Here is a 14101-nt window from a genome sequence, read left to right on the forward strand (position 1 = left end):
GCCTCTCCTCGCCCGCCGACACCACTTGGCACGCCAGCCGTTGCACTGCGCGAGAGCATTGCCCAATGGGACGTGCCGTGGGCAAGGGGTGGCGGCGTCGGCAGGGCATTGCTCCCCTGCCGAAGATTTTTCCAGCCTTCTCTCGGCATCATTGCTGTAGGGCTTATTCTCGATAGATTCCAGCGAAGGCTGCAGATTGGTCTTGACATTAGGCGCGAAAGCCTGGTATGCCTCGGACCTTAGTCAGCCACTACGCGGGGCGCATGCTTCTGCTGCTTGTCGTAGCAGTATTCCACGGCGGTCCGCATTCGGAGTTCGGCGTCGGTTCCCATGCCACGCTCCAGCTCTGATTCAGAGTCCCAACGCGGTTCTGTGCGGCGCGGAAGAAGCTCTCGCAATCGCAATGCAATCAGCAAGTCAAAGTCCTCTGCTGCAATGAGGCGTAATGCGCTTGCGAATGAAGCGGGGACGTACAAACCACCGGTGGAGTGCTGCGCACAGCGATGTGGCCAGATCATTCCATTTCAGCAGTCGAGGGGCCTCCGTCGTTCCTTTTGCGCCGGCAAAACTCAAGTTCACCGGAAACGACTTCTCATCGGACTCGTGGCCGATCGAAATGCGCTTGACGACCGAGATTCTGATAGTGGATCGAGCAGCAAGAACAAGCCTGTTTTTCAGTACCATGGGATCGTAGTCTGTCGTTCATACATGGGCAGTGTAACAACAGCGTCGCCGGACTTACTTAATAGTGTGCTTGGTACTCCACATGCGCCGTCTTCACCGTATGCCAATAGGCGCGCAAGATCTTTGGATGGCAGCAAGCACACCCTTGTTGCTGCGTTGTAGTGCACTGTACTCGGTACCGGGACAGCTGTCCTAATCTCGCCAAAATCGCGCTCGCCGCCACCAGGTGTACCACGGGTACACGTGGACTCTTGTCTCTCTGCCGGACCATACCGGTGGACACGTGTGAGCCCTCTGCCACCTGTCGGGTCTATAGGGGCCGTTACTTGGTCCCTCGCGGCTACACCCGTTATATTCTAGTTACTCTAAATTACAGTATAATTTAGCTTCGCCATGACGGCGACGGGGACTATATAGTCAACCCGATGATGATCAAAGTAAAGAGGCACGAAGCCTCGGGTCTTTTACCTTAGTTTCTGGATTCCAGGTTGTAGCCTCGACTCGGTACTGGCTCGCCCATACCGACCGAGCCATCTACACCCCTGGAATCCCAACTGCCTTCCCCGCGCGCGTCGACCCCAACCGCGCGAGCGCTACGTTAATTACTGTGCTGTCCGTTCTGTTAGTTCTGTTTTTCCTTTAATTCATCCTCTTTATTGCTGACTACGTTGCTACTTTTCTACCGCGCAAGCCGCGCCCGGATCCCGGTTCCGGTCATCCACCGGGTGGTCTCCCGAATTTCCTTACGCGTCCGAACGCGCGTCGCTCTGCCTACAGCCGCCACCCGTGGCTGTAGTGCACGACATTTTGGTCTCCCGACCTAGAAGCAGTCGATACTCTCGTGCATCCGAGTGTCCTCTTTCTTCCCTGACCTACTTTCCCTTCCTATCTCTCCTCCCTACGCTTTTCCCTCACGCACCGATCGTTAGGTGTATTCGCCATGGTGACCGGCTCTGAGTCGTCCCATGACACTCGTCCGAGAGACGTCCCAGCGCCCGTCGCGGCGTGGATCACGCGGAACCGCCGCGAAGGACTCCGTGAAGCCGAGAGGTTCTCTCTCAACTTAATCGAGGAGAAACTCAACTCGCACACCGCCAAGATACGCGAGATGTTGGACAGCCTTGTTGCTGGTAAGATCGCCGCTCAGGCGGAGGTACAGTCCCAACAGGGACGTGATCGCCTCGCCGCACTAGAAGGCGTTCTAACTCGAGCGTGGCAGAAAGACATCGGGTCCACCGTCGACGAGACGCTTCTTCCCCTATGGGAGGAAGTAAATCGCCTGACGCAGGAAGTCAACAACCTCCGTCGGCGTAACCTCGCCTTGGAAACGGCGCAGACACGACCCGTCCCCGGTAGACCAGACGAATCGACCGCGTCGAAGCCAAGACCCAACCCGCAGTTACATGCGTTACAACCGTTGGACGAAAATCTACTGTTCGCCGACGTCACGAAGTCGGCTCTCACGGCCGCCGGGATCCCGTTCCCCGATCCCCTGACGATGGAGGGACACCCAGATCCGACCGCGGACCTAGCGGCCGCCCGAGGCCCGTCACCAAGATCGTCTCGCGACAAGAAGGTCAAGACCGAAGGCCACCGTCACAAGTCCAGCCACGGAAGCCGACCTGAACCGGAGGATTTCTCCGGTTACTCGGGGGGATCCCCGCCCTCAGCTTCAGAATCCGACTCCGATTCGGACTCCGAAGCCGAGGCATTCACGGTACCACAACCGACCTTCGGCCCTAAAGCGAAGGGTGTCACGGTGTGGAAACCGACCAACCATCGCTTCCGCGGCGCGTGTAACTATCGAGCTTACCGTCTCGTGAATACCGACCCCACCGTCGATGCAAAGGTGTACGCCACGACGCGTAAGCGCGTGCAATATCTCCTCGTCGTAATGGGAGAGTACAAGTTTAACGGGTCCGACCCGATCAAAGTCATCACCTTTTTGGCTAGATGTAAGGAGAATTTCGACAACGCAGAAATGTCGGAGGCAATGGCTCTAACGGCCTTGCTGCATCTTCTCAACCCGCCGGCGAAGGAGGCGTACGAATCCCATCGAGGATATTTCCGACGCAATCAAGGGATTGCGTCGTGGCCAGCAGCAGTGAACTGGTTGCTTCGTACGTATGCTACGAATATTCAGATCGAGCAAGCGCTCTCTGTGGTCCGGGATTTACGCCAAAAACCCGGCGAAGTGGAGACCGAGTATGCGACTCGTATGTTAACCGCCCTCGCGCGCTGTGGGGACATCCATTCCCCCTATGAACGCACTACCCTGTTCATAGAGGGCCTCCTTCCGGCGATCAAGCCGTTGGTGCTCCAAGCAAGGGAGAATCGCCCCCGATCCTCATTCGAAGACACGGTGGCCGAAGCCCGCGCTCAAGGGGCGGCCTACCGCGCGCAGACGGCTGGCGGAAGAAGACGCGTCGACTTCGCCAGACCCGCCGCTAAGCAAGTGTTGGCGATGGCAGACAGTATGCCCTCATCGACAACCGCGGGTCTGACCCTGAGCTATCATACAGGCCTGGACGCCGAGAACTTCCTCGCCAATGACGAGCCATTCGCCGCCGCAGCTGGGTCCCCCTCATTTCCCACCGAGGGATCCTCATTCAACGACAAGGATTCGTTGTTCTACGGAGAGCGGCGGCCGACCTACAAGGACCCGCCCCGGCTCCCGAGACCGCGCGGGAAGTCTCCCGGGTGGGCCGGTCGAGAGGGAACCCGGGATATGAAGACACCTTCCCCGCAAATCATCTGCTACACCTGCTACAAAGTCGGGGATCATATTAACCCCGACTGTAGCATGAAGGTGCGCGATGTGTCGCTCGTCCCGCATAATTTTGAGAAGCTCACGGCGGCACAGCAGGCCCGTGTTCCGGCAGACGCGTACTTGCGCGCTGTAGCCCTCCTCAGTTTCGAGGCGAATCGGCTGATCGCACCCGTCTTGCCGTCGAAGTCTCCCTCCGCGTCGGAAAATTCACCCCCCCCGAGCGGTAAAACCCTCTCTCCGAAAAACTAGGAGACCCACAGCTGAAAATCGCTGACATTCCATCGCGGGACACCGCGTCACCTCCGCCCCCGAAGCCGGCGATCCGCGTCTTGGGGCGGAGACACGCTCGCCAAGCGAGCCCCTCCAACCCCGATCCGACGGGCATGGGGACGCTCCGCCGACCGTGGCGTCTTAACAACGGGAGGCGCTCCCCCGACGACAAGGCCGTCGAGCCAGTTTGTACACTGTCTCGACGTAATTACAAGGTCTACGCCGACCTTGGGATCACCACCTCCATCATGGTGCGTCAACTCACCATCCTGGACACGGGTGCCGGCTCCAATTTTGTCCGCGCCGACACCCTGCCCAAAGGATGGGAGCGCTTAGTCGAACCGGGCGATCTCCCGACGATCGCTGACGCGAATGGGCGGCCGTTACGAACAAGCGGGACCATCACCCTCGTTATTCGACTAGCCACTCGCACCATGAAATGCAAGTTCATCGTGTGCGAGCGCCTGGCAGCCCCCGTCATCCTGGGCTGTGACTTTAACGACAAGTTTGTCGAGGCCATCTATCCACGTCGGAAGGTGGTCGAGCTCGATGATGGGACGAAAATCCCCATCGTGAGAAAACCGGCAACTCGTCGAGCCGAAGCACCTCCGCTCCCCTCGGAGCAGGAGTATGAAAACGACCCGGGTCGAGTTTCCCCCAAACTCAAGGTTTCTCGTCCGGTTATCATACCACCCGAGACGCAAGCCTGGGTGCATGTGACCAACGGTCGCACGGGTCTTTCCGTTTTGGAACCCAACCCGCAGTTATATGCGAAACACCGCGTCTCCCTGTCAAATGGGGTTGCGCACATCACCGCACTTCGAGAGTTCAAGGTCTTGGTAGCCAACTTCGCCTCCGCCCCCACGCGCCTCTCGAAGAACCAGGTGCTGGGGTACGTTACCCCTCATCCGCGTGCCATGATACGCACCGCGATGCCTCTCGACGCCCTCCTAGCGGCGGAATTTACAGAAGGGGACAAGCCCCAATCTGAGAAGGGGGAGGAGCTCCCCCCGGCTTCGTCGAAAGAAGAACCCCAAGAAGTTGATGCTGTCTCCCTCCAACATCTGCCGTCGCATGTCCGCACTCGAGTACGTGACATGCTTACGCCGTACTCCCGTATGTGGAGTGGCGATCTCGGGGAAGTCCGGGCTACGCAGCACCGGATCGAACTCAACCCCGGCTCGAAGCCGTTTCGATGTCAGCCATATCGGGCTGGACCTCGGTCTCGACAAGCCGAACAAGACGCCGTGGATGGGATGATCTCAAGCGGGGTCATCTCCCGATCACAATCAGAATGGGCATCCCCGGTGGTTCTCATTCCCAAACCGGATGGATCCCTCCGTTTCTGCGTCGATTACAGACGTTTGAACGCGATGACAGTACGGGACACTTACCCGATTCCTCGCATGGACGAGTGTCTGGACTCGCTCGGCGAAGCGAACGTGTTCACAACTCTAGATTGTAACTCGGGTTATTGGCAAATCCCCGTTGCGGAAGAAGACCGTCCGAAAACCACGTTCACGTGTCATGCCGGTACTTATCAATTTAACCGAATGCCGTTCGGGCTAATGAATGCGCCCGCCACATTCCAACGGATGTTGGACATTCTCCTCGCTGGATACCGATGGAAGAGCTGCCTCATCTATCTAGATGACATTATCATATTCTCGAAAGATTATGAAACTCATCTCAAGGATGTCAAGGTTATTCTCTCTGCGTTACAACAAGAGGGGTTATCACTGAAATTGAACAAGTGTAAATTCTTTCAGGACTCCGTGGAGTACCTGGGCCACATCATTCGACCCGGGGAACTTCATGTCCACCCGAAGAATGTCTCGGCTTTGGCCGAGGCCAAGCCGCCACGAACCCAGACCGAGCTCCGCTCGTTTCTGGGTATGTGTAACGTGTACCGACGTTTCGTCGACCACTTCGCCAAGATTGCGGCGCCGTTGACGTCCATGCTCAAGAAGGGAGAGCCCGATCGGCTCCCCGATCTGGACGAAGATCGCAGGTCTGCCTTCGAAGCTCTGAAGACTTGCCTGATTTCCCCGCCGATCTTGCGACTACCGCGGCTGGGGCTACCGTATTCCCTCGACACGGATGCATCCGACGCACAACTCGGTTGCACGTTATTACAGCAACACGAGGATGGTAACAGATACCCTGTCGGGTTCTGGTCGCGAACGCTCTCGTCGGCGGAAAGAAATTACTCCACGACGGAGAAAGAATGTTTGGCCATCGTGTGGGCCATTCAGACGCTGCGTCCTTACTTGGAACGCGAGCGATTTACGGTCAACACCGACCATCATTCCCTTCGCTGGTTAATGAATCTCGCCGACGCAAGCGGGCGTTTAGCACGGTGGCGCTTGCGCCTAGCCGAGTTTGACTTCGACGTCACGTACGTGAAGGGCCTCAAGAATTGTCTCGCCGACGCCCTCAGTAGAATACCGTCTACAGGGGGCACAACCGTCCCCATCGACGAAGAAATACCGTGTTTCTCCGTTTTGGAGTTTCACGAAGACAAGCCGGAAGTGGAATCCGAGGAGTGGGACGACGACATTCACGACGGATGCTTCGCCCTCGCCCCCCCGGCTTCCAAGACCGCAATTACATACGACGAGATTGTGCTCGCTCAACACTCCGACCCGTTCTGTAAGGAGATCGCTTCCCATCTTAAGAAGGGGGAGGGTGTGGCCCAAATTCGCCTCTCCAAGTTCTTCATGAACAAGGAAGGGGTACTTTGTCGGAAAGCGCACCTTGACGGTGTTGAGCAAATCGTCGTACCAACCACTCTGCGCGAGCGAGTGTTGTATATGGCGCATTACCCCGCCGCCTCGGGACACCCCGGAGGCAGGCGTCTGTTCTACACATTAAGACAACGGTACTACTGGCCGAGTATGTCCGTCGACGCATACGCCACAGTGAGAAAGTGCTCCGACTGTGCGAAAGCCCGCATTAAATTGCGTAAGCACAACGCGAAGTTGAAAACGTTCCCTCCGATGGGACCCTTGGAGTTTATCGCTATTGACATCCTAGGCGAACTCCCCAGAACACCAAGAGGCAATCGATACCTCTTGGTAATATCTGATCGTTACTCAAAGCTGACCCGAACGGTGCCGCTTAAGAGAATTACCGCCGAGACCGTTGCTCAGGCGTTCGTCACACACTGGGTCTTCGTATACGGAGCCCCAGTGAAGCTACTCTCCGACAATGGGAGTCAATTCACGTCAAGGTTCTTCCTTGCCGTGTGCAAAATCCTTCGCGTTGAAAGCGTGTTCACCACAGCTTATCACCCACAAGCTAATGGACAAGTGGAGAGGTTCAACCGCACCCTGGTGTCCTCCCTACGGCACTACTTAGCCGATAACCAACGCGATTGGGACCAGTTCACGGACGCGCTAACCTACGGTTACAATTGTACCGTGAATCGCATGATCGGTATGAAGCCGTTTGACCTTGTTTTATCCCGGACACCGGCGCCGCTTTCCATCCAACAGACCCCTACACTGGAACAGGATGTCTCGCGGACGCAATATAAGCTCCGTTTCTTAACGTGGTTACGCGGGCTAATGTCAACAGCCCGCGACACGCTGCTCGCAGGTCAAGACCGCTATAAACGCGATTTCGACAAGAGATTGCGAACGCCGACACCGCAATACGAAGTAGGTGATCAAGTCCTCATCGAGCGAGAGACATCCCTGCGAGTGGATGAGAAGACGGATAAGGACCGGGTCAATAACAAGTTAGCCCCTCGAACGGAAGGGCCGTTTCCGGTGGTGGCCCTAGACGAGCATACAGTGACCATTGTCCGGACTACAGGCCTGAAAGATAGAGTCTCGAGAGACCGCATTGTGAAAGCTCCCCCACTACGGACCATAACCGCCGACGCCGAACCCTCGTCACCTACGCCAACCGACGGCGACGCATCTACCTTCATCCCCGCCGAGGCACCTCCCCGCCCGCTGCGAGACGACCTCGGCACAGGTAACCCGGATATATCTCCGCCAAGGTCAACAGACCTTGAGGACCAAGACACTACTCGCGATAAGAACGAGATCGAAAACGCGACGCCGGGCGCGAAAGCAGCACGACCTTCAAGGTCGAAATCAATTATCCAGCCCAAAGGGGGCCCTCCTGCATCGGGATTACTGCACGCTCTCCGAGGCGGCACGCACGCCCGGGTCATTTCCCAATTGAGCAGGAGATCCGCTACTGTAGGCGAAGGATCCGCGTCCACGGAGGGACTCCCTCCCCCACGGCTACAGTCACGGTTAGAGTCGCCTGGTCGCCACGGCACGCATGCCCTGGAGAGGAGGTGTACCAGAACAAGCCCCCGGCGAGCGACCGGCGCCCCGGACGGCGATAAGTCACCAAGCGAACGAACGCGTACCCTCACCGTTAGGCCACAGGACACGTGGACACGGGACCCGGGAAAAATTCGAAAGCAAATATCCCCGACCGAGCCCGCCGCACCGGCGGTGACCGCGGACTCCACTCGCTGCCCCAATGAGACGCCGTCGGGTACAGAGGAGATCGCCGGGAGGTACGTCGCTAAATTTGCGTCTATGTGCACCTTCGGTCAACCCCTCCCCCTGTCCCCGGGGAGCCCTCCTCACCGGTCAACTGCGGCTGATTCCTCATATCAACATGCGTCAAACACGCCCGCTGAGGCGACGAAACGACCTCCTTCCCCTACAGAGGAGGCCCCGCCGACCTACGTGGTTGAGGCGCTGACGGGGCACAAGCCGGGACCGGACGGGATACCACTCTTCCGAGTCCGTTGGTACGGATACACCGTGAACGATGACACCTGGGAACCCGCAAATTACATCGATTACAATACCGTTGTGCGGTTTTGCAAGCGCAAGCGTCTCCCCACCCCGGAACTCCACTTCTGGTCCACCCCGGACAGCGTGGGGGCCGACAACTAGCTCACGCGCTCACCGTTTAGTTGTTGGTGTGGCGCCCCGGGTCCTCTCCTGACGACGGCCCTCGCCCTGCTCCAGTTGCGGCAACCGCCACCTAGCGGTTTTGGCAGCACCATTCCCCGGGGTGCGGGTGATCCGTTCCGTCCCGGACCCCATCGACCGCACACGGGCCCTCGTGTCATAGCACGTCCGTCATCCGCCTTACGTGAGCCGAGAGCCGCAACGTCCCCGCTGGTCTGTCGGGAGGACGTCAAGTCCAACCGGTTGTACGCCCCAAGCGGCGTGGTCACGCCTCGCGACCGGCGCCCCCCCCGACTTAGGAGTCGTGTTGGCTTCTCGGGTGGTGACGCCTCAAGTCACGCCCCGTCATATGGCATCCTCGCACCCCCTTTTGGGTACCGCGCGCGACAACCCGGGATCCGGGACTAGGGCGGTCACGTCACTCCCCCTACCTCCACCGGTCGGCAACCCGCTGACGTTACGTGAAATCTGCGCTTCTCCGACCTTCCCGTCCTCGCGAGTGACGTCTCGCAGTCGCCGCTGTAGCGGCTGGCCGGAGTGACCCCCCCGCAGTGTGTGTCCTCTCTGGAGCCTGACACACGAGATAAGCGGGGGTCAACGTTGCCGTGACCCTCATAGAGGGCTGACCCCGTCCCTGATTTCGACCCCCTTGGCGGAGACAACCGTCACTCGCCATAAGGAAAAAAGAGAGAGAGAGAGAACGAAAAAGGGGGCGATTTGTCGCGTCGTATACGAGTCTCGCGGGAACACCGTTCCCGGAGTGCTGTCGTTACGACGCTCGCCCGTGAGTCGGATTACCACAAGGGGAGACGCGGACCACCCTCCCCGTACAGAGCCCATCGATATCAACGTCATTGACAGTGAGTCGGGCCCTCACGTCGTGCATCTCGGCCCCAACTTACCGCGCGCCGCTCCGCGTATCCGCGAACGTCTACAAAAGTCACTCCTGAGAAGAGAGGTCCCATTTATGGCTAACCCTCACACCTCCCTCGGAGTGTCCCCCCCTCTTTCCCGACTCGTGGGTTACGCGCTACCCCGGGGTGCTCCTTTACGAGGACGCACACCCGCCACATACCACGACTCCTCATAAGTCGACGAGATCATCCTCGACCCCGGCGACAGGAGCCACCGGGGCATCCGAAGGGATCGACCCCTCCTCAGAATCGAGGGGGTCCCCCGGGACCGTCGCCACCGCCGGAGCCGTCCCTCCCATCGGGGTGTCCACCACGACCGTGGTAACCCCCGCTTCCACCGCCGTCTTGAGGCGTTTCACTCCCGCCACAAACTCGGCGTTGCTCACTAATTTCAAGAGTTCGTCCTCGGAGACGCCCAACTCGGCAAACATACGCCGCCGTACACCCGACTCCCCTTTCGAAGTCACCGATCGCGATTGCTCCCCAACTGTCGGGCTCTCGCCCCCCAGGGGAGCCTCCGGTCGTACCGGTCCGCCCGGCTGACTTCCCGAGTCTTGACCCTCGCGGGGTGTGTACGGCGCAACTACTGCCGTTGACACAGGGACCAGAGGCCCCTGCATTAATTCCGGTTGAAGGCTCGTAAACGACCCCGGGTCGAGCCGGATCCAATTACCGGCGCTCGGTTCGCCGGCGTCGTCTCGCCTTCCCGGGGATGCGTTCGCGCGATCAGGGCGATCGTAATGGTGGCCCTGACAATAAGGCACCCGTGGCCAGTCAACCCGGTCGTGAAGATCGAGCAGCGTATTCAGCTGCTCGCAAACCCAAGCCCCACCAAGGACCCCTTCCAAGTCTAGCTTGCGCAACCATCGGACAATCATGGTCGGCAACACGTATAACCGGCCGTCCAGCGATGACCAAATGAACCTTTTCGCCACGATAGCGATCCATTCGCTGAGGAAAATCATCCAACGCGGAGACTGCGGCGAGTCATTCAGACTCAAGCCGAAATACACCAGACAAGGTGGGACCTCCGCAACGAAGTCCGCCGGGACTTCGTACTGCGAAAACCAATGCGGTATCTGAGGATACCGCTCATACCGAGAACGCGGCTCGAAAGTCGTCGCTTCGATCCACTCATAGGCGACAAACACGCCGAGAGCGTTGCGCATTCGACGCTCGTATTTGAGCTTGTCGTAATACCCGGGGTTGCTTTCCCGTTCTACGTATCTCTCGTAGCGAGGTGGGAGGATCGGCTTATCCCACGCCATGTATGCGATCCCCGGCTCCTCAACTCGTTCCGGTAGATGATCCAACACTCGCCGCAGATTGGCGACGTATCCGCGATCGCCCTCTGTACGATACGCCCACGTATCAAAGTCCCATTCTACGGGAATTGGGCGATTGCACGGCGTCCTCGACAGCCGACGAACCAACGACGCTACGTATCTCTGACGTCGATCACGCCCAATACGGCGGTATTTCGGCCAGACATGCTCGCCGTCCACCACGAGACGGTAGCAAAAATCACGTGACCATACAGCTCGTAAGCTGAGACCCCCGGGGAGAGCACCGGTCACATCCGCGTACGACCGCACGAGATGTGTGTCCCGTAACCCCTCGGGAGCAAGGAATGGAGCCCGTTCGAATAGCAAGGGATCGTCGGACATGCCCTTACCACGCAGCAATCGAGGGGACGGCCACCCCCGCAACTCTACCTCCTCCGTGTCCCCCGCTTCCCCGTAGGGGTTGCGGAACCGATCCATCCCCGCGCGCGCCGACCCGGGCAAGACGCCTCTCAGATGACAACTCGTTCCGTCCCGCGTACCGTGACAGCGTGGACTGCGCGGAGGAAACTACAAGAGGAAGGCGAAGACAAACCGGCCGCGCTAGATGGAAAGTTGGAATATTGAGGAAGACCGCCTCCGACAAGCTGGCTTGCAGAAACCCACGCTTTCAGTTTACCCGCGGCCGCTGGTCCAAAAGAAAAAAAACCCGATAATTCGGCGATGATTTCTACAGTACCTGCACGCCGGGACGCGTGGTTCTCTAAGAAGGGGGATCTGTAGTGCACTGTACTCGGTACCGGGACAGCTGTCCTAATCTCACCAAAATCGCGCTCGCCGCCACCACGTGTACCACGGGTACACGTGGACTCCTGTCTCTCTGCCGGACCATACCGGTGGACACGTGTGAGCCCTCTGCCGCCTGTCGGGTCAATGGGGGCCGTGACTTGGTCCCCTCGGGGCTACACCCGTTATATTCTAGTTACTCTAAATTACAGTATAATTTAGCTTCGCCATGACGGCGACGGGGACTATATAGTCAACCCGATGATGATCAAAGTAAAGAGGCACGAAGCCTCGGGTCTTTTACCTTGGTTTCTGGATTGGAGGTTGTAGCCTCGACTCGGTACTGGCTCGCCCATACCGACCGAGCCATCTACACCCCTGGGATCCCAACTGCCTTCCCCGCGCGCGTCGACCCCAACCGCGCGAGCGCTACGTTAATTACTGTGCTGTCCGTTCTGTTAGTTCTGTTTTTCCTTTAATTCACCCTGTTTATTGCTGACTACGTTGCTACTTTCCTACCGCGCAAGCCGCGCCCGGATCCCGGTTCCGGTCATCCACCGGGTGGTCTCCCGAATTTCCTTACGCGTCCGAACGCGCGTCGCTCTGCCTACAGCCGCCACCCGTGGCTGTAGTGCACGACAACATCACCACTCAAGAGTCGCCCTCCTCCGCCCCCGCCCACAGACAATAGCAACAACCCCACAACCATGGCAGATGAAGACCACAACGACACCCGGTTCCATGGACGACTGCCGACCCTCGAGTCCAATGGGGACAACTTCCCCATATGGAAGCAAGCGCTAACGGACATGGCACTGATCAATGACATGGAAAACCTGCTGACCCATGCCTACCCTACACCCGATCAGGACAGCCCCATGTACGCCAAGTACAGGAGACAGAGTGCAATACTCCGCATGGCCATCAACAACTCACTGCCTGCAGACTTCGCAGCAACAGCGGACATGGAACTGGGCGCTTCCCCGCTTGAAATCACACAAGTCATCACCGAACACTTCACTGACAGGACGACTACAGCTCACCTACTGTTAAAACAAGAAGCGACTAACACAAAGCTTACACCCGGCACCACACTTGATGAATACGTGACCAAACACAGGGCGATACGCACAAGAATGAAGCTAGCCCAATACCCCAACATCACAACTGGAGAAGAAGTAACAGTACACTTCATCATCCAAGGCCTAGCATCACATCCCACATACAAACACTTGCAAGATATGTGGATCGAAACGGACACTGTGCCCAACACAATTCACAACATCGGGCAACGCCTCAAAGCGGTGCACGCAAGGAGCTTGGAAAAAGTCAGCCAAAAACCTGAACAGACACACGGCACCTAACCCCAAGCATCGAGACGCCCCCGCGGACGAACAACTAGATGGAGAGGGGCCACACGACCCAAATGGCAACGACCATACTGGAACCCAGTACCGCCCGCACCGTATATGCTACCATACCCCCAGTTCATGACACAGCAGCCACCAAACCAAAAATGGACCAAAGAGAGAGGCATGAAAAAGAAGCAAACACACGGTTACACAGCAAACCTCCACGAGGAGACAACAGAGGCAGAACACATGTACGACGAGCAGGGAGACACGAACTGCCACGACATGGACGGTAGGAAATTTGCACTCGATTCGGGAGCCCACCCCTCCCACATCCGCAAACCAACAAAAGGCATGAAACCCCTGACCAGAAAAATCCGCACTAACACGGCAACATCAACCACACACCCCGCGACGCACCACGGTACTCTTCAGATCCAGACGACGAGCAACAAATGGCTTAAGCTACCCACCATTGCCAACCCACATATCAAGACCAACCTATTGTCAGTCCATGACATAGCCAAGCAATGGGGAGCTGTGATATTCTACCCCCACACAGCCCGTGTACTCGACACGAGCCACAGCCCACCAAAAGTAGTAGCTACAGGAGCATTTCGCCAAGGCTTATACACGCTCAACGTGGCCAATCCTCAACCACAAGCAACCACAGTTCGAGCAATACCGCAGCCACGCAAAGCAGCTCGCAAGACACCGCAAACACGCGTAACCACCACAAGACGGGGATCCCCTGCCCACAAATCAAAATCTCAACCAAGAGTACAAACCCCGAACGCGCATAAAAAATTTGCCCCCATGCACAAGCAGCACAACCCTGCCCCCTCACCCCCTGACACTGTCAACGAGCGCACGCAGCACGAACACCACCATTGGCACATGGTATTCAATCATGTGCGACCATCCACCATACAACAAATGGCTAGGAGGAAACTAATACCGAACCTCCCAGCCTCACTGGCCAACACCCCCCCTAGAATCACGTGCACAAGCTGTGCAGCAGCTAAACTCCAACCAGCACAACACGAACGGAAAGATCATAACTATGGCACAGGGGAAGCACTCAGTAGTGACA

Source organism: Chondrus crispus, genomic scaffold (genome assembly GCF_000350225.1).
Source record: "Chondrus crispus Stackhouse genomic scaffold, scaffold_290, whole genome shotgun sequence".
In the NCBI taxonomy this organism is placed as follows: Eukaryota; Rhodophyta; class Florideophyceae; order Gigartinales; family Gigartinaceae; genus Chondrus; species Chondrus crispus.